This window comes from Podarcis tiliguerta, assembly GCF_965153285.1.
Source record: "Podarcis tiliguerta genome assembly, chromosome: 5".
NCBI lineage: Eukaryota > Metazoa > Chordata > Lepidosauria > Squamata > Lacertidae > Podarcis > Podarcis tiliguerta.
Window position 1 is genome coordinate 47438677 of NC_139538.1, and position 21817 is coordinate 47460493.

The following is a 21817-nucleotide window of genomic DNA, read 5'->3' on the forward strand; positions in this document are numbered from 1 at the left end:
AAGTATTGATTAATTTAGCTTTTGACACAATTACAGCAATTCCTTTTCAGGTGTGTACTCACCACAGGCTATTGTCACTTCTGCTGCAGGCAAATAGATGGTGACATGATTGGTGGTCCTGCCTTTCAATATTACCTGCCCTTCCAGTCCATCACCATTTCTTTCACCAGAACAGCTTTGCCCTTTCCAATAAATTGAAACTGAGAAGGCGGAGGAGGCATGACTTCCTGGTTTGTTTCATTCTTGCCTAGTGTGTTCTCTTTTCAGATTAAAGTAGATTGTATTTCCCAGTCATGATATGCCCTGATTCAGAGACAATATGCTCCTGAATTGATTGAGAATTATAGCAGGAAAAGGCTATTGTTTCTTGTGGTCTTATAGCAGGAAAAGGCTATTGTTTCTTGTGGTCTTCCTGGAGGCATTTGGTTGACCACAGTGAGAATCATGATGCTGGACTAGGTATTCCTTTGATCTGACCCAACAGGGCTCATCTTGTGTGCTTATGCCCTAATGAATAGTTGTACGCGTACACCCACACCCCTTGCTCTCCTTTCTTTTGTGCATTAGACAGCTATCATTTTCAGGGACAGCAGTAGCGGGTGGATAGGTAAAATTTCCCCAGCTGTCATTGTTACAGCTGCTGCAAATGAGAATTGAGAGCTTATGCACGAAATGGAAAGAACAGGGCAAGAGAGGGTGCTTGTGCACAAAATAAACTGAGAATAGTGCAGATGTGTGGAGTTGCTCCAGACTGAAGGATAGGAGTTGCAACCAGAGGCAGAGAATTCTGTTTCTCATACCTAGCTGCAGGAAACCTAAAATTTAGAGTTATCATCAAGGGGTAATTGTAGTATCCTTCTCTGATGAACCCAGCTCGACCCCTGCATGTACTCAATGCAACCTGGTGTAAGTCCTTGTTCTTCATCTCCAGTTGAGTCTCTTTCTTTCCAGTTCCCCTTCATGCAGTATGAGGGGAACTTGTCCAATTGGCTTTGGCTCCAGAAGGGGAGGTGAAGTAGGATCTCCATCTAAACTGGCAAGGCAAGCAACATTGAGGGACCATTTGTGGCATGTATGTCATGAATTGATCTGAACCCATAGAGCTTGGTGATGCAAATTGAGCTATCTACTGTGGGTTAATGAGGATAGGAAGGGTGGCAGTAGTGGAGGAGACAGGATGCAGGTGAGAAGAAGCTGACGCTTTTTGAGATTTTTCTTTTCCTTCTCTTCCAAGTGCCCAAAAGACCAGCCACTGGTGATAAATTGTCTGTGTCTGCATCCACTTTGCCTTTTCTAGGATAGGCATTTTGGGACGTTAGCAGAAAAACAGTCCACCAAATGTTTATCTTTTTATTTCACATGTTATATACTGCTTGCTTGTGATAAAACCTCTAAATTGTTTACTAAATAAATATCAGGCATTTCAGATATACACCTCTGCATTCTGCATGTCTTGATAGGCTTGCCTAAATGTTAAGTGTGGTAAGGGACCACCACAGTGTTATATCCCTTTGGAAAGATTACAAACAGAGCATCCCCTGAGCAGCATTAAAGGACCACAATGTGGTAGTGTCTATGTTATAATACAGTTTACAATGGTCTGCATGAGGAAAAAGGAAGAACCCAGGAGCCTCCAGTTATTGAGGGATTACCAACTCCCATAACCCCTGTCTATCCTGGCTGGGTTTATGGCAACTGAGCAGCATCTGAAAGGTCACATCTTTTGTGTAGGGACATTGAAATTAACATTGGTAATGCTAAAACAGGATCAAGAAAATAATGCACTAGAACATTTGTTGCCAACGTTTAGCCTCCTCTGTTAATTTGTTCCTGCTTTACCCCTCTTGCCGTGAGTGCATGCCTGTCTAATAGTTTTTATGAAATATTAGCTGGTGCAGTACAACTGTGACCTTTTCAGTATTCCAAAATTTAATAAGCAAGCTCATTCCTCATGGCATGCCAGCAACCAGTCCTAGCAGCAACACATTTGCAGACAGATCCCCAAATCTACTGCTAATGAGGTGTAAAGCCGAGTGCTTATTGCATATTTCCTTATCGCATCCTTGGGGGATAACCATAAACCATATCCAGCTTAAAAAACAAAGAGCAGGGGGGGAAAGATTGCTTTAATAAATAGCCAGATAAAAACAAAGCCTTACTCTATGATCTAGGCCTCACACATGTTTGTTCTAACCACCCAAACGTTATCCAGTGTTTCCTAATTGAAAGCTGCCCACACAGATACTTGGGGGGAATTGAAAGAGAGTCTTGGTGCGAAAGTAGTCAAAAGGAAAGTGGTCACCAGTTCAAGCATGCTGCATTTCCCTCTTTGAATTCATTTTAAAATGTTCTCAAGCCAAATCTCCAGTCACTTTTAAAACTAAAGTTCTGTTCGGAGTTTTCATGGGGTCAGTTCTTGGGCAAGGCACTCTACAAATAAATAAATTCACCACATGAGTGTTCAGAAAATGTGCACACACTTCCAGTGGGGGTGGAGCTCGGTGGGGGGGGGAGCATTTTTATTTTCAACCAGGTGCTGTTTTAGAGGAATTGAAAACTTGAGGCATATGGACTATGTGCTCAGCTTACAACTGTCAAGTTCAAAGCAGCTCACCACGTCAGTAAGTATCAAAGGCCACCCCTTACAATTGCTTGCCAGACTGCATGGTAATGATATCTTCTAGGATAATTCCCAAATTTTTCATAGATCAAAAGCAACTGTAACACGCTGCTTGCATTTTTTAGTAACATAGGAGCCTTCTTAATTGACATGTCAACTCTACAGCTGATCAAAAGCTTTAAAGTATTTGTGTGTGTGTGTGCAGTTACAAAATAAACTGCTATCCTATGTGGAATGTAGTTTTTATGATTTTCAGACTAGACTGTCCTTGGTATATTTATATGTCCGCACTTAGGAGAGTATTCAACTCCGTTTTTCCACTAGTGCTAGGATTGTTAGTGCATGTGCCCCGTGATATCCCCAAATCTGCTCTGGTTGGGGGAATCTGATAATGGATTTAGGAGGTATGCAGAAGAAGAAGAGGTAATTCTATTGTGCAAGGAGAAATCCTGGTGCTGAACAGACAATCTGCTTAGCACTACATTGAATTAACCCTTATTGTACAACTTCAGCTTTGATACCAAACAGTTGGCATCATGTACATAGAAATAGTCCTGATGACTCTGAAAGGTGCTTCACACAGTACAAGATCCTGGCATGTGGGTTTTTACATCATTTTTGTGGTGAAGTTCTTGAGCAGGCTTGGGGAACCATTTGGCTCCATGAGCTGGAGGCAGGAGGGGCACTGAAGGTCAAATCTGACAAGTGGGTGGGGCCAGCCACCAGACAATCTCCTGATTTCATAAGGACATAAGGTTCAAGTTGTTTTGAAGTCCCAGAAATGGGACTTCAAAGCACTTTCCAAGGTGCTGATCAAATGAAAATTATTTTCCTTTATTTTATCAGTTTTTGATGCAAACTCCTCCTTGCTAAAACAGAGGAAAACAACACTTTGAAGCATCGGCCGAAGCTGTGGAGAAGCAGCAGTCACACTACTCCAGAAATGGATGAATGAGCCTTCTGACTTTAGTGCACAAATTGGGTATTACTGTCTGGAGGGTGATTTTGTCCTCATGTCATGCTTGTGGACTTTCCATTGGCATCTGGTTAGCCATTGTGTAAACAGAGTGCTTGACTAGATGGGACTTTGGTAGGGATTGCTCTACATGTGTATGGAAATGAACACAATCACCCAAGTGGAGATATACGTTATAATGTCTCTGAGAAGTTCATAAAAATGAATTACCATAGCTGAGAATCGGGAAAATCCAGTGCACTAATATTCTTTGGAAAGACTTCCTCATACTTCAAGCAAAGCAGAATGAATTATCTTTTCTCGTAGATAGGCACTCGATGCAGTCATTCTTTCAGCAAAATGTTAAATAGGCTTGTTGTAGGAAACGCTACTTGCCTTGAACAGATTTGATTTATAATATTCTTACCCGGCATATAAATTTCATTAAGCAAGACAATGTTTACTGAAGGTGCATTCCAAACGAAAGAGGAGCAGTAACCATTCTGCTTGCCATTTTTATGAATGCAGGAGATTGAGCAATCACAATGCCTGAATAATTAAGTGTTGTTTATGCCTTTATTTTCTCCCATCTTGTTGCCTTAGAATAAATCTTGGTATCAAGATCCCCCTGCAGGCACTTGGCCTCAACATACTTGATGAGAGAATGCAAAACAAACAAATAAGCTTTTCTGATTATACCTATCCTGAATTAGCAGATAAATTTACGTGCTGCATTATTTTGTACTCTTGCATGTCACTGAGTTACCCATCCTCCATAATATCATGGTATCCGAGGCTGGATAAATCCATGAAAGTTAACCACCAAGCCCTGGTTCAAGCATTAGGTGACTGGCCTGCCTGCTCTCTAGATGTCTTCCAATGTAGGTGGCATACCATACTGAAATCTGAGTAGCTACTCACTTTACAAAATCCTTCAAAAAGAGTTGAGATAATGTAAACTGGGTACCTGAATGACTAGGCTGAAGGAAGGAGCACAAAATTATGTTCTCTACCACTGAGGAACAGTTCCTTCTGACTCCCAGTGCCATAGGTAAAAAGCAGTTCTTTTCACCAGCTTAGTCTGGTATTCCAGTTGAAGCTCTATCTTCTCTTGCAGGAAAGCCACTGTCGCTTTTGCTATGTGACACAATGGATCCCCTTAGGATCTCCTCCTCCCCTTCCAAAATGTTAAAGGTGTCCAGTACAGAAGCTCCTGGGCCAGTTTGTCACTTTATCCACTCTGGAGGGATTACCATGCCTATAAACTTCATCCAGTTTGTCAAAAGGGGGAGGGAGCTGTTTTTTATTTTGCCATAGTAAATGAGGTGTGTGCCTGCGTGCACACGTTGCTTTGTTTTCCCAAAAGTGATTCAGTCTCACACCCCAAACTGAATTGGCCAGCCTCTGAAGTGCTTTGTATCGAGGATGGCTGTTTTCCAAATCACTGGACCAGAGGCTGAACTGAACCTTGCGGTCAGTGCACATCCCTTGTGGTTATTTCCCATTGCATTGCAAGCCTCTGACTTAGAGTGAGTCTAGAGTGGGAAGTTACTGGTATGATATAGGAGGTAGCCATACCCCAATAGCTCCTGTGCTGTTCAGTTAACATACCAACTAGAACTTGATCTACTTCCTGCACGTGTGTTTTTCTTGCCTGGGTCATTCCTACCCAATTAAACGTTTCTTCTCAGCAGCAAAGATACTGTTTTTATTACATTGGTTGTGACTGGACTGTCTGCTTTTAAATGTAATTCATTGTGCACCATCCAAAGAGCTGGCAGTCCGGGAAGAGTTCTCTCTAAATGTCTCTTGATAATGTGGCCATGATGGATTTTCCAGACTGCAAAACGAATCACACAATTACAGTAACAAGCTCTTGAACATGCCACATCATTTGCTGTGATGGGAAGATAATGGGATGTGGTTTTGTTGTAATAATTCTTAATTCCATTTGCAGTTGTCCACAGAGTGGGAATAGGAAACTAATGCCAAGGGGGCTCAATCCAGACCCCACAGGTTTCCCATGCAGTCCTAAGTACAGCCCTTAATCCTCCCCCCAAATCACTCAGCAGTTCACTTCCATTTTCATACCTTTCATATACAGAAGAGAGCAGTTGAAGTGCATATGGGGAAAGCTCTTGTCAAAGTCACTGGAACAATTATTGTGTCTTCATGTAGTGATTTAAAAAGTACTATCTTTTAGTATATGTGCTGCCAAAGCGAGCACTTTAAAAGTACTGTCTCAGTGTTTCAGAGAGCCTGAGATGGCAAATGAAGAGAGTACCTATCCAAAGTCCCTTTCTGTTTGGTAGGGAAGGGGAGGAGGATAAAGAATCCTTTCACCATCTCAGCATGTGAGGGAATGAGTGCTTAGATATAATTAATGTTTTTATTTATTAGAGGATCCTGCTTTTCATTATCTGACCCCAAAGAAGTTTCAGAATTAAACAAACAGCAGCAACACAAAACATAACAAAGAATAAAATTACTTGCTGAGAATATATAATCATGACCAGAAAAATAAGGATTCTTATCCAACATGAAATTGAGTTTTGTGTACAGACACTTTGGCCTGGCAATGAGATTAAGTGCTTTCTACTTTTCAGAAGAACCCCTCCCTCCTGCTCAGAGAGGGGTGGGTGGTGGTGGTGGTGGAGGAGTGATTCTGATTCTTTATGCCTCATAGTCTTTAATTAGTGCTTTTTGTTATCCTTGAATGGGTCTGGTCAGGTTTTGGTATGTGTGAATTCAATATATATGGAGCATTTACAGATTACAATGTTGATTACCGTAACTCTGACGCCTCAGGAAGAAACAGTCTTTGTCCAATATCTATTGATCTTGCTGTGAATGAACACAACAATGTTCTCTAAATGCCTCTATGTTGGATCATCTGGACCCTATTTCCTGACATGAAAGCATTCAATCACACCTGCTTTCCTGCATATTTATGATATTACCAGGAAGTCTAACTCCTGTCAAACTGAGGTATATTTTAATTGCTAGGACTCTAAAGTCAAGCTGTGGCAACTTTCTCCCCATGCATATATCAGTGTCACTAATATTTCAGCTAGGATTGAAGGCCTATCACTTTTCTCCGTGTGGAACCCTCTGCATTAGTCTAGAATGTCACTGGCTGCATTAACATACCACCCAACTTTACCCAACCCAAAACCAGGACATGTTCCCCGGCAAGTCACATGACCTGCACCTCAGTCTTGTCCCAATAAAAAAAGTGTGGGATCTTTTTGCCACACGAGATCGCAGTCCTGAAAAAAGCACTTGGGGGGGGGGGGGAGAGCACAGTGTGAGAGCATGGCACCCAAAATGTTCAGAGGTCTCACATGAAAAAATGGAATGTCCTGTTTTTTCCAGGGCACTTGGAAGGTATGTGATCCAGACTACACTTCATTCTACCTTCATAACATTTCCTTACCTGTTCATTTTCTTATTTGATGTGATCTTTCACAACACAGTGGAATTTAGCAAAAGTTTAGTGCTCATATCTGTGTTAACTGCTTCCAGAATTCCCCCCATGCCCTTTACTTGGAAAATTGTGGGAATGTATTAATTTGCAATCATTGATGCTACTGGTTTAATAGGTTTGAGTTATCAACTGTTAACTGTAAATAACACAATTGTTCATGTGATCTGTAAATTCATCTTTAGGTACACACAGGAGTTGTTTTCTGATACGGCTTAGGAAGGTTTAAGGTGTCATTGTTAGATGATAAGAATTAACTTGTCTTAGTGCATTTCTGTCTAAATGTTATTTTCAATGTCTTTGTTGAATCATCTCTCTTTCTAATATTAGTTCCTGGAAGATGTTTCTCTGTTCCTGAAATTTATGCAACACCCCTATGCAAATGGATGGAGCTGTTGAATCCCTTTTATTTTTCCTCCTTAGTAATATCCAGGGTATCATGGATGGTTGTTGTTAGACATAACAATTAGAAAGCCTACCTTGGTAATAGATTACATGGAAGTTTACAGTAGAACATTTTGAAAGACATGCAACCTAACTAAAGTGAAGAAGACTGAAATTGCAGACACTGCGTCACATTGATATATATTGATACTGGCAAAGTAAAAAAACCAGACCGATTTCTAGAGGTGTGATTGTGCTAGTATCTTGCACCAAAATCAATGAAGTCTCATGTGAAACCTTGAAGACTGACCCACCAGTTATGACTATGAATCTATGATTCTATGCCACAACAATAGTAGTAGTAGTAATACTAGCATAGTAGTAATACTATGCTATTACTTCCATAATAATGTAATAGTAATAGTACTACTACTACTACAATAGTAGTAGTAGTAATACTAGCACTAACAGCTGAAACACCTGGGAGGCTGGGAGAACAGATGTACCATTATGTATAATGACATGTCATGGGGATGCTCAAATGGACTCCCTTGTCCAGCACCCATTCACAGAACAGGTGAGGCAGGTTATATGGACACTCCTCATGACATGGGACAAGTGAAACTACAACTTAGTGGTGAAGAAGTTGACAGTGCTTCCATTAGGGTGGGTCCCAGGTATGGTCTGAAAGCAGCAGACACCACCACCTTGGTGCAGCTAAGTAGGTTTGGAATTGGTTAATGCCTGCATGGGAGACTTTGTGGGAACCAGATGATGTCCCCTTGAGTTCCATGCTAGAAGAAAAGTGGTATATCATTATAGGAAAATAATAAGTTATAAATAATACATTTTTGGTGGCAACTCTGTGTCTCCCGTAACATCTAACACCAACCAAATTTGTTTAAAGATAAATATCTTTTGTTTAAAGATGGAAGCTCTGGGCGTGTGTGCAAAGTCCTAGCTATGCTATCATTTTAAACACTGCAGCTTTCTTTCGCTGCTTTAAACATAATTAAATGTTCTTAGGACCATAGCCACATTTGGAGACATCATTGAAAACAAGATGCTGCATCTCAAGAGCTTATCTCAGCACCCACATCCTAGCGAATTAATCTTTTCAATTGCTTTTTCTCGCCTGTCAACTTTTTATGCCCGTGTTCTCTCTAAATGAGGTGTTTATATGCATCACCCTTCAGTTAGCTTTAAGCAGATGTAAAAGCTGTGTGACATTCTTTCTTCTTTTTTAAGAGACTTTGCCGGTTTGGCATCTCCATAGGAGGAGAAAGGTTTAAAATAGTGCTCCCGACAGGAGAAATGATTAATGGCAGGATCTGGAAATTGTGTTGATGTGGTTCACATCAACTGTACCATTGTGTTTACAGTGGCTATGTTAATGAGGCATCAGAAAGGTGCAGCTTGTAAAAATGTTCTACACAGTAAAAAGAAAGGAGGAGGGGGCTTTTCAAACTTCTAGACTATGGAAGCTACAAGTTTCAATGCAAATGAGATAGCAAAATCCCATGTTTCATTTTCTTTCTATCAGTCCTGTAGTAAAGCATCTATGCACTGTGGCTCATCACCATCCAGCTCTATTAGTACACTGTGGGCATTCCATGGGTAGGAGCCAACTAAAGAGGCATTGCACAGATTTTCCCTGAAATTGACTCTGGGGAGGGGGGTTGCGAGAACCCCCAGAGGGGGAATTGTTCCACCTGGGAAGCTTAAAAGCTTATCCTGAATGAATCATCAGGATGGTGCAACACTGAATTTCACTCCTTATGTTTACAATGATTCCTGAAGATTTTTTTTGAAGAGTCTATCCAAAGGAACTGTGGGATCAAAGAAGCTCATTAAGTTGTAAAATGGATATGAATAAGTTTAAGATTGTCACTGTTGACATTTGCATCTCTTATATAGGCCCCACTATGCCCTTCTGTCCTATTATCTGTGATTTGGTTTATCTGTTTTAAGTGGATTTATTTTTGTATACTGCTTTAAAAGTGGTGCAGAAATATTATTGTTACCACCACCATTATTATATGCTATATTTGGGTTCTGGGCATAATCTTCCCTCTGGTGAGACCATGTGGGAAATCAGTATTTTTTGAATTTATTTTATTATAGGGCTGCCATATTTCAAGAAAATTGAAATATGGCAACCCTATTGGCATCAAAGTTCTTGAGATTTTTGAGGGAAATTACCCTTTTCAGAATTCACCCAGAAAAGGCAAAGTGTGATACTCAAACACACACTTCTTGGTTCTGTTGGCAAAAACCCAGACATTTTGCCAATTTTTCAAAATTCCCTCCAGGTGCTAATTTAGCCATTGGGATCCCAGACATGGAAACCCTATTTTATCAAATCTCTGCTATTTGCTTGTGGAGGATTATGTGCATTAGGTTGTAAAGTTGGGTAGGAGTAGGTGAGCAAAATAAATCAGGGATTTTTAGTGGTTTCAACCATTTGTTAGACTTAATAGAACATTATTATGAAATTACAACATTATGGCATTTGAAGCCCAAATTGCACAATCTTAACAATCCTAGATCTGGTCAGGCAGGTGGATCTTGATAGGGTCTTAAGTTAAGTTACTAAGCCTGTTGCATTTGACCTCACACCTTTTTTGTTAGGGAGAAAACAGCCTTTTGAATAATCTTATAAATGGCACTATGTTGTTTCAAATATGATGTTGGCACAAGTCTGGGGGACAAAACTCCAATAGCTGTGAAGGTCAGTGTCACTTGTAATTACATAGCTTGTTACCCATTTCAGGTCAACCTGACCCTATTGTTTATGCCACTATCTGAAAGGCTTGGTGAAGCTGCCAGACAGCTGTTTGGGAAGTGAAACTAACATGCAGGTATGTTCCAAAGTGCCACTAGAAAAGAATTTAAGCTTCTACTCTATGTGTGTGTGTGTGTGTGTGTGTGTGTGTATGCAGATGGCATGGGAACTGCCAGTTAGAAGGGACTGTATTATAATCTGAATGATTTTTGAAGGTAGAGGGTGAGTACCTGCACATTCAACATTTACACTGGTTTACACACACACAATCACACATGAAACAATCACACATTCTTTTTCCTATTTATCCCTGCCTCCCCTTCCTATGCTTTCCATGTCCAATTTTAGTCTGCAGCCTTCTTGGAGCAGGGATGTGTTCTTACACTCTGTAATGTCACACATCCTGATGGTGATATAGCAGTAGCAGTCATATTAAGAGAGGATATTTGTCACATTAAAGTCAGTATATCAATGGTCCCCCTCAACCGAGGTGATAAATAGCCCACCATTGCTGACAGTCATGTAGATAAAATCTGGGCCACTTCAGGATTAAATTGGTTCCCAGTTTCACTTGGCACGTTGTTTCCATTCTGTCCATAACTGTGTGTTTTATCTTTGCTGCATAAATACTGTAACTCAAACCAACAATTTGTTACAACGCCAGTTTGCTTTGTATTGGTTATTTTATGTACCTCAGATTTCCCCAGCAATTAGTTGAGGCCGGGGAAAATTTCCGTAACCTCTCATTAAAAGAGTGCAAACAAGTTAAATATTTAATTATGATGAGCACTGCTCCAAATGGCTGTGCAGTTCTTGAAATGGTTGAGTGGACACATTTTGGGATGCTGCCTAGTTGGCAAATAGTTTCTGCCTCCATGAACAAAGGGGACAGGATGCAGTGGACATCTGATATATTAAAATTGATTTACAGGAAAGTGTCCTATCTGGGACTGTAGGTAAGCTTTGATTTGGCAATATGCAACTCATTAAGCTACATGCTCCAGGTTGCATTACTGAGTATGTGTGAATCTAGCACAATGAATGATGCGATACCACCATTAAAATAAAGCACCTCATTCAAATACTTTTTGATATACTCATTTGGCTTCCTCTCTGCTAGTCTTCTCCATCTCCTGCCTCCTCCAGACTTACCAAAAAATGTGTTAATTTCCCTTGAATATTATCTTTGTACTCGCTATGTCTATTTGTGTAATGGACCACACATCTGAGTTTTCTGAGCTCTAGTATTTTGTCTCATTGTTAATCCCGCCTACTGAAAATATGGTTTCTGCCATGGTACAGCAAGACTCTAGGGTAGAGATTCCAACATTCAGGTGTACAGGTGTATTACTATAAATATGTTCACAAGGACATGTGATGCTAACAAAAGGCAATGAAATGGGTCCCCACTCTACTTCAGATGTCTAAATGCATGGGCCTTCTTTCTCCACAGAGAACCAATCAGTTATTGATATGCATTGTTTCTGAAGGTTGTATGGTTGAGAAGTACTAATACTAATGATAATAAACCATTAATAGAATCCAGCTGAACCCTAATAAATTCAAAGAGGAAGAGACCACTGATATTGAAATGGCAGAAGGCCAGTTTCACTTCATGCTGTTATATTGAGCAAACAGAAGACTATGTATGCTAAGCTATAAACCTCGAGTACATGGGCATCTTTCTAATACGTAATTTATATTGTAGGGCAAAAGAAAGTCAAACAAGTTTTGTGCCTTTTAACAAGCTATGTAACATCAAGCACAGCTAGTAAGTAGTTTGACATCTGCCATAACATTTTGTCCTATGAACTGCCCAAGGTTGTTTGCTCCATGCTTTATCAAGGCAACACGTTTGGGGATTTCTGTGCTGACTTTTAATGTTAAGTGCCTGAAGGAGTTATCCATACAAAGATTTTTAAATCACGTAAGTTGAAGAGATCCAATCTGGCAAACTTTTAAGAAGACCCTGACACAATAGAATTATGATTTTTCTACCTTATTTTCTTTTCTACCTTATTTTATGACCTTTATTTGAGGGTTTTTTTTGGGAAAATGGGAGGCTATGAACTTGAAACTCATAAGCATATTGACAAGACTGGTCATCATTCAGAGGTCCTCTAAAAAAGTTTCCTGTGATTTTATCAGTGTAACACATTTTCCAGTTTTTAAGGACTTTGCCCATTCTCTAAAGATTGTTCAGTCTGCTTCCCTTGCAAAGCTGTTTAGCACTGCTTACAAAAGGTTGTTGTTGTTGTTGTTGTTGTTATTGATTAAATTTGTATTCTGTCCTTCATACGAAGATGAAGCAGGGAGGTTCTCAATATAAAAATACAAAATGAGAACATGTTGTAGTGCAACATTACTTTAAAAACAGCCTGAGTGTGGACTATGAGACTGGAGAGGCAGCTGGGCAATAGAAATGGAGAAATCCTCTTTTTGCTTTTTGGCATTACTTTCTAAGTAACTGTGCCCACTTCTCATGCCTTTTTTTTTTTAACACAATTTTCTGCCGCAGAAAGTCATGTTAAGATCTTAAAAGGCCATTTGGGCTACACAGTTAAGAAGAAAGGATATCTGAAATGCAATTTACACCCAGAAGGCTATGGAGTTTGCAAGATGCCAACAAGTTACTATGTGGTTAAGTGTAATCTGCTGCTGCCTCCCGTTTCTGGACCTGGTCCTTTCACCTGTGCCCTGGAGCTTGAATTGCAGCCTAGGTATCATCTTGCCAAGGCTTATCTTCTAGTACTGATCTTGTAAAAGTTTCAAACACCCTGACAACCTCTCAAAGGCTGCCCCTACCAAAATTCCCTTTAGCAAGACAAAAACAAAAGCCCTTCCTTTTTTCCACAGACTGTGGGTGTCCTCCCCCGTTTGACATTCTACAAGACCATTCCTCCCAATTACATGACATTTTTTATGGCAACATCTCTAGTTATTGAGAAAGATTTCGTCTTATTTCTTTGTATGTGAAGGTTGGATTTTGATTGCCTGATTTATTCTTGCTTATGATTCCTAAATGGATTTTCAGAACACCATTTATGTTCATTTTTGAGCACATATATATAAAAAATATCTATGGTAAGAAACGTTAATGGTATGTTTATGTGGAATAGAGAAGAGAAATGGCTTTGTAATATAAGTCTGCTGTCAAAGTGCCACCTGATGACAAATAACTGGTCGATAGTGGGCTGTAACTTCTTTGATCTTGTCATAATTCTGGTGACATCCTGCCTATTCCATATCTTTGCTTTGAATTTTTAGATATTCGTAAGTCAGCTGTGTGTTGAAAATAGAAACTTCTGGTGGTGATAAAGAACACATATATTCAAAAGCACTTGCTGTACTTTTCCATTCTCTAGACCTAAAAAACCTTAAGAGGAAGCACAGAGTAGTGCTGAAATTAATATTCAGAAATATTCAAAATATGGTAAAGTTTCCAAATTCACTCTACAAACTTTGTGCAGCACATTCTGAATTTGCATTTTTCAAAAGTTATTTCATTTTGTTACACATAGCAATACAGGTGTTTTAGAGTCACAGAAAGAAGGCTTGCATGTTTGACATCATATGGTCCACAAGTTAATAAGGAAAATGATGCAGAGCAGAAAAATGGTTATTGCAGGAATCTAGAAATAATACTACAATGAATAAGATAATGATTCAATGGAAGCACAATGGAGCGGTTAATAAAAAGTCATGGGATACAAACAAATCCAGATAAAAACATACTTTTCAGGAACTTGCCAGACCTAAATTTGTCTTGTGACATAAAAAATGAATGACCAATATGTAGCTGCATAGTCTGTAGGTTTGTCTTTACCCCTGGAAACTCATAAAGAACGAGTATGTTTTTTCAGATATTGTGATAAACGAAGCCTCTTTAAACCAAGTAAAAAGGGAAAACGCCAAGTTAGTCCTCCATCCCTGAATAATGGTTAGTCAAGCGGTGACAGGCATTGCATTTTGCTTGACTTTATCCTCCCAAATTTTGAATAAGTAAGACTGACTTACTGTCATCCCTTGATCATTTTGATTTTGACAGGCTTGAAATACAGGGTCTCATAAGCTGTCAGTTCCTGAAATACTGTCAAATACTCTATGGGGTTGGAACAAACTACCCATGGATGGGGCTTTACCCATGGGATGCTCTGCTGGAGGAAGGGAGGAGCAACCATTTTTGTTGACCCTCTACCCCCCTGAAATCCCCCGTGCCCACCAAAAACATGTGGGGCAAACCCCGCCCTCTCAGTGATGCTGCATATGCAAGGCACAGTCCCTGACCAATACGTGATTAGCCTTGGTCTTAAAAAAGTCTGACTTGCTCAAAGACAGGGGCAGGAACTCTGACCAGGCGTCCTTTCCCCATTTTGGAAATGCTGTGTGTGAGTAAGGCCTATCATGTATGCCTTGTGTGCCTGGTTCATGTAGCATGATTGAAGGGTGGAGCTTATGCCACACATTCGCACTTGCCCTTTTGTGTGTTCAGACTGAAAACCAGTAGAGGACTAGAGTTACAAACTTGTAATACTAAAGGAACACAACTCACATGTCACAGAAGTGGTTAACTGACTGTCAGCTCATACTCCCTCACACAGTTGTTATGAGGATAAAACAGGATAAAAATGTACTTTTACTTGCCCCAAGCCCTTGGAATAGAGTGAAAAGCTTTGAAAAGAAATGTGTGCATTCACTCCTTTAGTAGTTACGACTTATTAATATTTTGTGCAATCTACTGTAAATTCACTTAAATTAAAAGTGAGCCAACTTGACCAATCCATTTCCAATTCAAGGTTGCTTGCTACAATTGAATGTATATTTTAAGAGAAATGCTACCAAACCATGATACAAAACTGGTATCATTTGTAAGATTATCACAGCAATTTCAGGAGGGGGGAAATCAGCGAAGTACCTTGAAGACATGATATTGGCACAAAAGATGTAAGATCTGAGGGAGATGATTGGTGGCCTCATGTACAAGGGATTCGTTCTTCAAAAGAAACATCTGTAAGTGGTACTCCCTGTTGCCTGGATGGCCGATCAATGAACATTTGCATTCCAATAGCCAGCTCTTGTGAAAATAAATTGAATAGCATTTTAAGAGGCTGGAACAATGTATTATGTAAAGGATCTTTTGTTCTCTAAGTTCAGCAAGATCAAATATGCGGTGATAATAAATCTTTTAAAAATGGAGGTGGAGGGAGAACAGGGAAACGTCAGTTTTGATTAACCACTATTTTATTCAAAGTGATTTTAAGTGAAGTCTCAAGTAGATGCATTTATTTTATTATGTACCCCAGAAAATCGGCATCTTGAGATAGGCATTTTATGGTTTGTAAAGCCTTCTGCCCAAATGTACAGTGGTACCTTGCATTACATATGCTTCAGGTTACACACTCCGCTAACCTAGAAATAGTGATTCAGGTTAAGAACTTTGCTTCAGGATAAGGAGAGAAATCGGGCCTTGGCGGCGCGGCGGTGGCAGGAGGCCCCATTAGCTAAAGTGGTGCTTCAGGTTAAGAACAGTTTCAGGTTAAGTACGGACCTCTGGAACAAATTAAGTACTTAACCCGAGGTACCACTGTTCAAGGATGCAATTCCTTGTAAATCAGCTTCTAGAGGAGGTGTGGGGAAAACAATGGCCACCCAGATGTTGCAGAGCTACAATACCCAGCATATCGGATCATTGGCCATGCATGTTAAAGCTGAATAGAGTTGTACAGTAGTTCAGCAACATTTGGAGTGCCAAAGGTTCCCCACCCTTGTTCTCTAGGAAGGTGCCTCCTCCCTTCCTCCCCTCCCTTGCATCCCTATCTTTCTGGTAGAAGAAATCCTGGCATTCATCTCTTGATCACACTGGATTGACAGTCTTTCCAATGCCTTTCTTTCCAATCATTTGCCCCTCCAGGTAACGGTCCATTCAATTTCCCCCACCCAGCTTTGGAGCACTCATTCTCCAAGTCTGCAGTAGGAAAGACTGTGAAGTTTGGGTCAAAACGCACCTGAGACATTTGTGATCCCACTGTTTAAGGGTATGGGTATGATCTTGGCTTCCATCTAAACAAGCTTCTCATCTGAAGCTCTTTTATTTTCCCTTTTAGTTCTTGTAATAAACTTTACTGCATATAGCCAAAGAGCTTTGAAAACCTCTCATCCTCATCCATTCACGGGACCGATGAATAGTTTGCAAAATGACATGTACATTGGCAAAGTACACAAAAACGAAAACCTATGCACTGTATTTACTGCACATAAAACACAGGTCAGTTAGTAAGTTAGAATCATTAGCAAAACTCAGCTGGTCAAATAAAGTAATATAAAGCTGGTTATCTAATAACTGGCACATCATCTTGAGCTGTTTTATCCAGGTACTATAAAATAATGCTAGGTAATGAATTTCCCTTGGGTCAGCATATAGTGGGCAGAGTAATAAAAAAAGTGAGTTATATCTTCAATATGATTACATCCAAAAGCACATTTTCTGTCCTGCTGTGGGATGCTTTTATTCTTCTCTTCAAGATAAGCAGATGGCATTACTTGGCATCTAAGTTTTATAAAGGCCCATGTAACTGGGGGAAAGTCAATGTTTGAAATGAATGTACCCCACTAAGATCTTTTTTGATCATAGCATCCCATTGGGAGAAGTGCAGATGATTAATGATAGCACAATCTTTCTGTGCATCATAACCAAAGAAACAATCCCTCAGGGCACAATGGCAGTCTAAGGCCAAGGAGCATTTTGGCAGCATTTAACTTGCCAAAATTTTTTTTAACACCCCTTTACCTTACCTCTGAGCCTTAATTGTTCCATCCAGCACAGTTTAGTAGGACTAGTAACTTACATGTCATTTAATCTGAACCAGTATCTCAAATAAATCAGGTCAGCTCTAGCTATTATAGATGGTAACCTGAGCCTAGCTGTAAGAAGATCCATTGCTGTACCTGTGGAAAATTCTGGGATGATGCTTAGGTTTTTATTCCCTGAAGAATTTCTCCTATAGAAGTCAATGAAACCTGTTTACTAGAACAGGAGAAAGTAATTACAGCTTGTACTACTAGCATAGGAAACATGGTAGAGTAGTATCAGTGGCAAGCTTTTCCTTTCAGTGATATGAAAACAACAATGCTGGAATTAATGGAGTCAAAGCTCCCCGGTGTTAAGAAAATAAACCGACTACAGTGTTACCTTGGGTTAAAAATTTAATTCATTCTGGAGGTCTGTTCGTAACCTGAAACTGTTCTTAATCTGAGGTACCACTTTAGCCAAAGGGGCCTCCTGCTGCTACCGCACCACTGCTGCACGATTTCTGTTGTCATCCTGAAGCAAAGTTCTTAACCTGAGGTACTATTTCTGGGTTAGTGGAGTCTGTAACCTGAAGTGCCTGTAACCTGAGGTACCACTGTAGTTCATTTTTCATAAAGTGAAGACGAAATATAAATATTGCTAATAGAAATGGCAATGCTGGTTGAGAAGCCCAATGCTATGGATTAACTTCAACATACACCACTTCTTGAGGGTCACCAAACCTCCCAGAAGGGCCTCAGAAACCTCTCTGTTCTCTTAGGAGTAAATAGGCTGGCACTCTCTTTCAAACCCAAAGTGGGAAATCAAGAGACTTTGGCCAAATGTAGGGGAAACATTATGAGAACAAGGAGACGATGCAACTGGATATGTAGATTACATCTATTTCTGTTAGGCCAGAATCTAATATATTACTTTATACTCAAAGTGAGCTCTGCAAAATTAGGACAGCCATGGCATTCTGTCACTCTGTGGCCCTTCTACAGCACTACAAAACCTCTCTACATCACTTCCAAATTGCCCCTTTCTGTTTGTCTAGCAGAAAATAAATTGTGCCTTAGAGTTATCTTCAGTTGCCAAATGTCTCCTTGGTGCCAGAGGCACCTCTATCTAATTTGGAATGCTCAAATCAAGCTGCTCCATTTTTCTCCAAGGGGATGGTCATGCTCTGGGTTAACTTCACATGACACACTATTTCAAAGGAGCAACTGTTTTATCATGCAGCTCTGGGCAAGCAAACTGCTTCAAGGGGGCAGAAGAAGGTGGCCAAACGGCATGCCTCAGCTATCTCTCAAGAAGTGCACATATATTAACTTCTAATTAGGCAGCTTGCTGCAACTCAGCTGTCACATCGTTATTCCCAAGTATCTTAAGGATTTCAGAGGGGAAAATTTTGGCACTCAGTTGTATAGGATCCGGGGGGGGGGGGAATGGTTACAATACAATAAAACAGTAAACCAATAGTCCAATAAAACCAGTTTAGCACAACTTCTAAAGCAGATAAAAATACAACATATCCTTAAAACTCCGATAAATCCACAACCTGGGCTTTCCACTTGCATCAATGCAAGCCATGTGAGCTGGAAACTTGTAGAATTTTTTGGCAGACAAACTTCCACAATCAGAGGAACTTCATAATGTGCACACTATAAGCAGTTTGTTGTTCACTATGTGAAATTTATTTTTCTGTATGTGTTTATTTTCTTTGTTATGGACTTGTGTTTGAAGTACTGAAAATGTCTACAGGTTTTTTTTTGTAGAGTATACCATTTTTGTGTGTGTAATACAACACCCCCATGCCATGCACTGTACTATGAACCTTTCAGAAGTGGGTGGAAAGTGTTTGTGTAATTTTGAAGAAAATATTTTCTAAATGCTTTACATGAGATTGAAGTAAGTAAATACTCAGAGAAGATGCACTGAAATCAATGGAGCTACTCTGTGTAGACTCCACTTGGAGTAGTGTGTCCAGTTCTGAGCACCACAGTTTTAAAAGAATATTGACAAGTTCGAACATGTTCAGAAGAGGGTGACCAAGAAGATAAAAAGTCTGGAAACCAAGGCTTCATGTGAGGGCAACCAAGTACATGTGAGGGAGTTGGGAATGTTTAGCCCGGAGAAGAGGTGATATGAAAGCAATCTTCAAGTATCTGAAGGGCTGTCACATGAAAGATGGAGCTACCTTGTTTTCTGCTGCTGCAGAGAGTAGGAGCTGAACCAATTGATTCAAATTGCAAGAAAGAAGATTCTGATTAGACATTAGGAAGAACTTTCTGATGGTAAGAACTGTTTGACAGTGGAATGGACCACCTCAGAACATGGTAGACTCTCCTTCTCTGGAAGCTGAATGACCATTTATCAGGATTCTTTACCTGTAATTTCTGAATTGTAGGGGGTTGGACAATATGTCCCTTCCAACTCTATGCTTCTATGAGTATGACTTACTTGGATCTCAATGTTTTTCTATCCAGAAGCTTTTCACAAAGGCTTCCATGGTGAATATCATAGATTTTCTTGCTATCATGCCCTCAGTATTAAACAAATGCAAACTGTATTGAGGTTGAACTGATGTCAGAAGGTCAGAGTTCTTTCATGGGAATGTACCTTATCACTTCTCTTTCCCAATGTCTGCACAACAAGGTTGATTGTTTGCAGCTTTATCTGAGAAAAAAGAAAAGTTCGATAATATCAACCGAGGAAGAAATAAAATTCTTTTTTCCCCAATAGAAAATCCTTGCTGTATTTGATTTCTGTGTCCTGGAACCAATTTAGTTGTGGAAAGCCAAGGTAATGGAAACTATCTTAAAAATGGCAAATGCATCCAAGTTTAACTTCCTGTCTGCATGAATATCATTCTTATGGCTGTTCAGTCGTCCCCCCGCCCCAAACCTCTCTTGTTATCTCTGAACATAACTGTGATCTATACAATTCTCCCAGCACAAAAGGTGATATGTTTGAGATATGCATTGTGTATGGTAGGCATTGTTCAGTAGAGTAACAAGAAATAACTGGTTTATTTGATAGCGGACACAAACAGTATCAAACTAATAGAAAGCATTCTGCTTTTTTGAATGTTTCCTGTTAGAAATCTAACAGGACAAAAATTTTAAAGCCTTTAAATCCCAGCAGCTTCTTCGGAAGTGGCCCAGCTTAATGGAGTGTGTTCCATTGCCCTACCTGCTGCTCATGCCAACCTGGGTGGAAGGCGAGGGAGCAGGCAAATCGTAGCACCAATCTGAAACTGGAGTTATTGGACCCAGATTAGGCCTGGTGTCATTAAATGACAGTGGGAGTCTGACTCAAGATCCGGGGAATCCCAGGCTGGATCAGACCTTCCTCCTCTTTCCCCCTGGAATGGCTGCCTGCGTGCATCTACCCCCTCTCCCCAATGAAAGCCTAGGCAAGGCTTCCAATTGGCTTTGGGGCCCAGATTCCGGTTGGTTTGGTTGCTGGTCCAATCAGGCCTGCTCCAAAGTGCTGAATCAGGAGCCACATCAGATCTGTAGGATAGAGTGCGAGGAGTACAATCCTTGTTTAAGACCCTTATTTTTGTTTTACATGTTGTGTATGGGCTCTGTGGGTTAAACCACAGAGCCTAGGACTTGCCGATCAGAAGCTTGGCGGTTTGAATCCCCGCGACGGGGTGAGCTCCCATTGCTTGGTGCCAGCTCCTGCCCACCTAGCAGTTCGAAAGCACATCAAAGTGCAAGTAGATAAATAGGTACTGCTCCGGTGGGAAGGTAAACGGCGTTTCTGTGCGCTGTTCTGGTTCGCCAGAAGTGGCTTAGTCATGCTGGCCACATGACCCAGAAGCTGTACACCAGCTCCCTTGCCCAATAAAGTGAGATCAGTGCCGCAACCCCAGAGTTGGCCACGATTGGACCTAATGGTCAGGGGTCCCTTTACCTTTAAGAACATGGAGTTGCAGATCTAAGGAAAAAAAACACTGTTGCAGGCAATCCAAACTTCCTTTTTGCCAAGCTGAAAAATGGTGGGGGGTGGAGGTGTTTCCCCATTCAGCCCTGCCAGCCTCTAGTGCCTGCAGAGTGATGCCAGGGCCATTTCATCAGCAAATATATCCCTATCCTCAGTGTGTGTGTGTTTTTCTGGGGACAGCAGATGGTAACAGAATAACATGGAAGAAAGGACTTCTTCATATAAGCCAGAGACCCGTGTCATGTAAGAGTCATCTGTTAAAACTAGCACTTTCAATTGATCCTGGAAACAAACTGGAAGCTAGTGAAGATGTTTCAACACAAGCAAGATGTGATCCATTATGATGTCTGAACCAGTGGCAATTTCTGAACTGCTTTCATAGACATTGCTAAGGCATGGCTAGCAGTAGGCAAGTTATTTATATTGACTTGAGTAGCGAAATAGTCTGGATTAGGTTTTGCTGAATTAGTTTTTCTGTGTTGTTTTCATTTGTTCCTATGGTTAATTGCTCAATCTGCTTTGAAATTAGCTTTCTTCTAATAATATATTTACAATAGCAGTTTCAATTGCTGCCTTTCCCAAAACTGCTAGTAAAAGCTAAAATTATTTTCTTTTGTCTTTGCTATTCACTCCATGCTCAAATTATTCACAACACTATTCACACTATGGAGGTTGAAAAACTGTTTATGGGAGTCAGCCTGGAAATAAAGATGCCTTCTGAGAACCAAAGGAGGAGAGGCTAGGTTTGCAGGTCTGCTCCTCATGGACCACATTGACCTACACTATTTCATCATCATCTTTTTTTTGCTTCTTGTACAAACAGATACTAACAGTAAGTCACCATTTGT

At 40.3% G+C, this 21817-nt stretch overlaps 1 long non-coding RNA gene across 1 annotated transcript in view; it reads left to right on the plus strand.

The window, feature by feature from the left end:
• Positions 1-7920: 7920 nt before the first annotated feature.
• LOC310678228 overlaps positions 7921-21817 on the plus strand; it is a 95814-nt gene continuing 81917 nt past the window's right edge. The window contains exons 1-2 of the long non-coding RNA XR_014511706.1: positions 7921-8020; positions 10217-10304. This is a non-coding gene — a long non-coding RNA (uncharacterized lncRNA). The remainder of the gene's footprint in view (positions 8021-10216; positions 10305-21817) is intronic.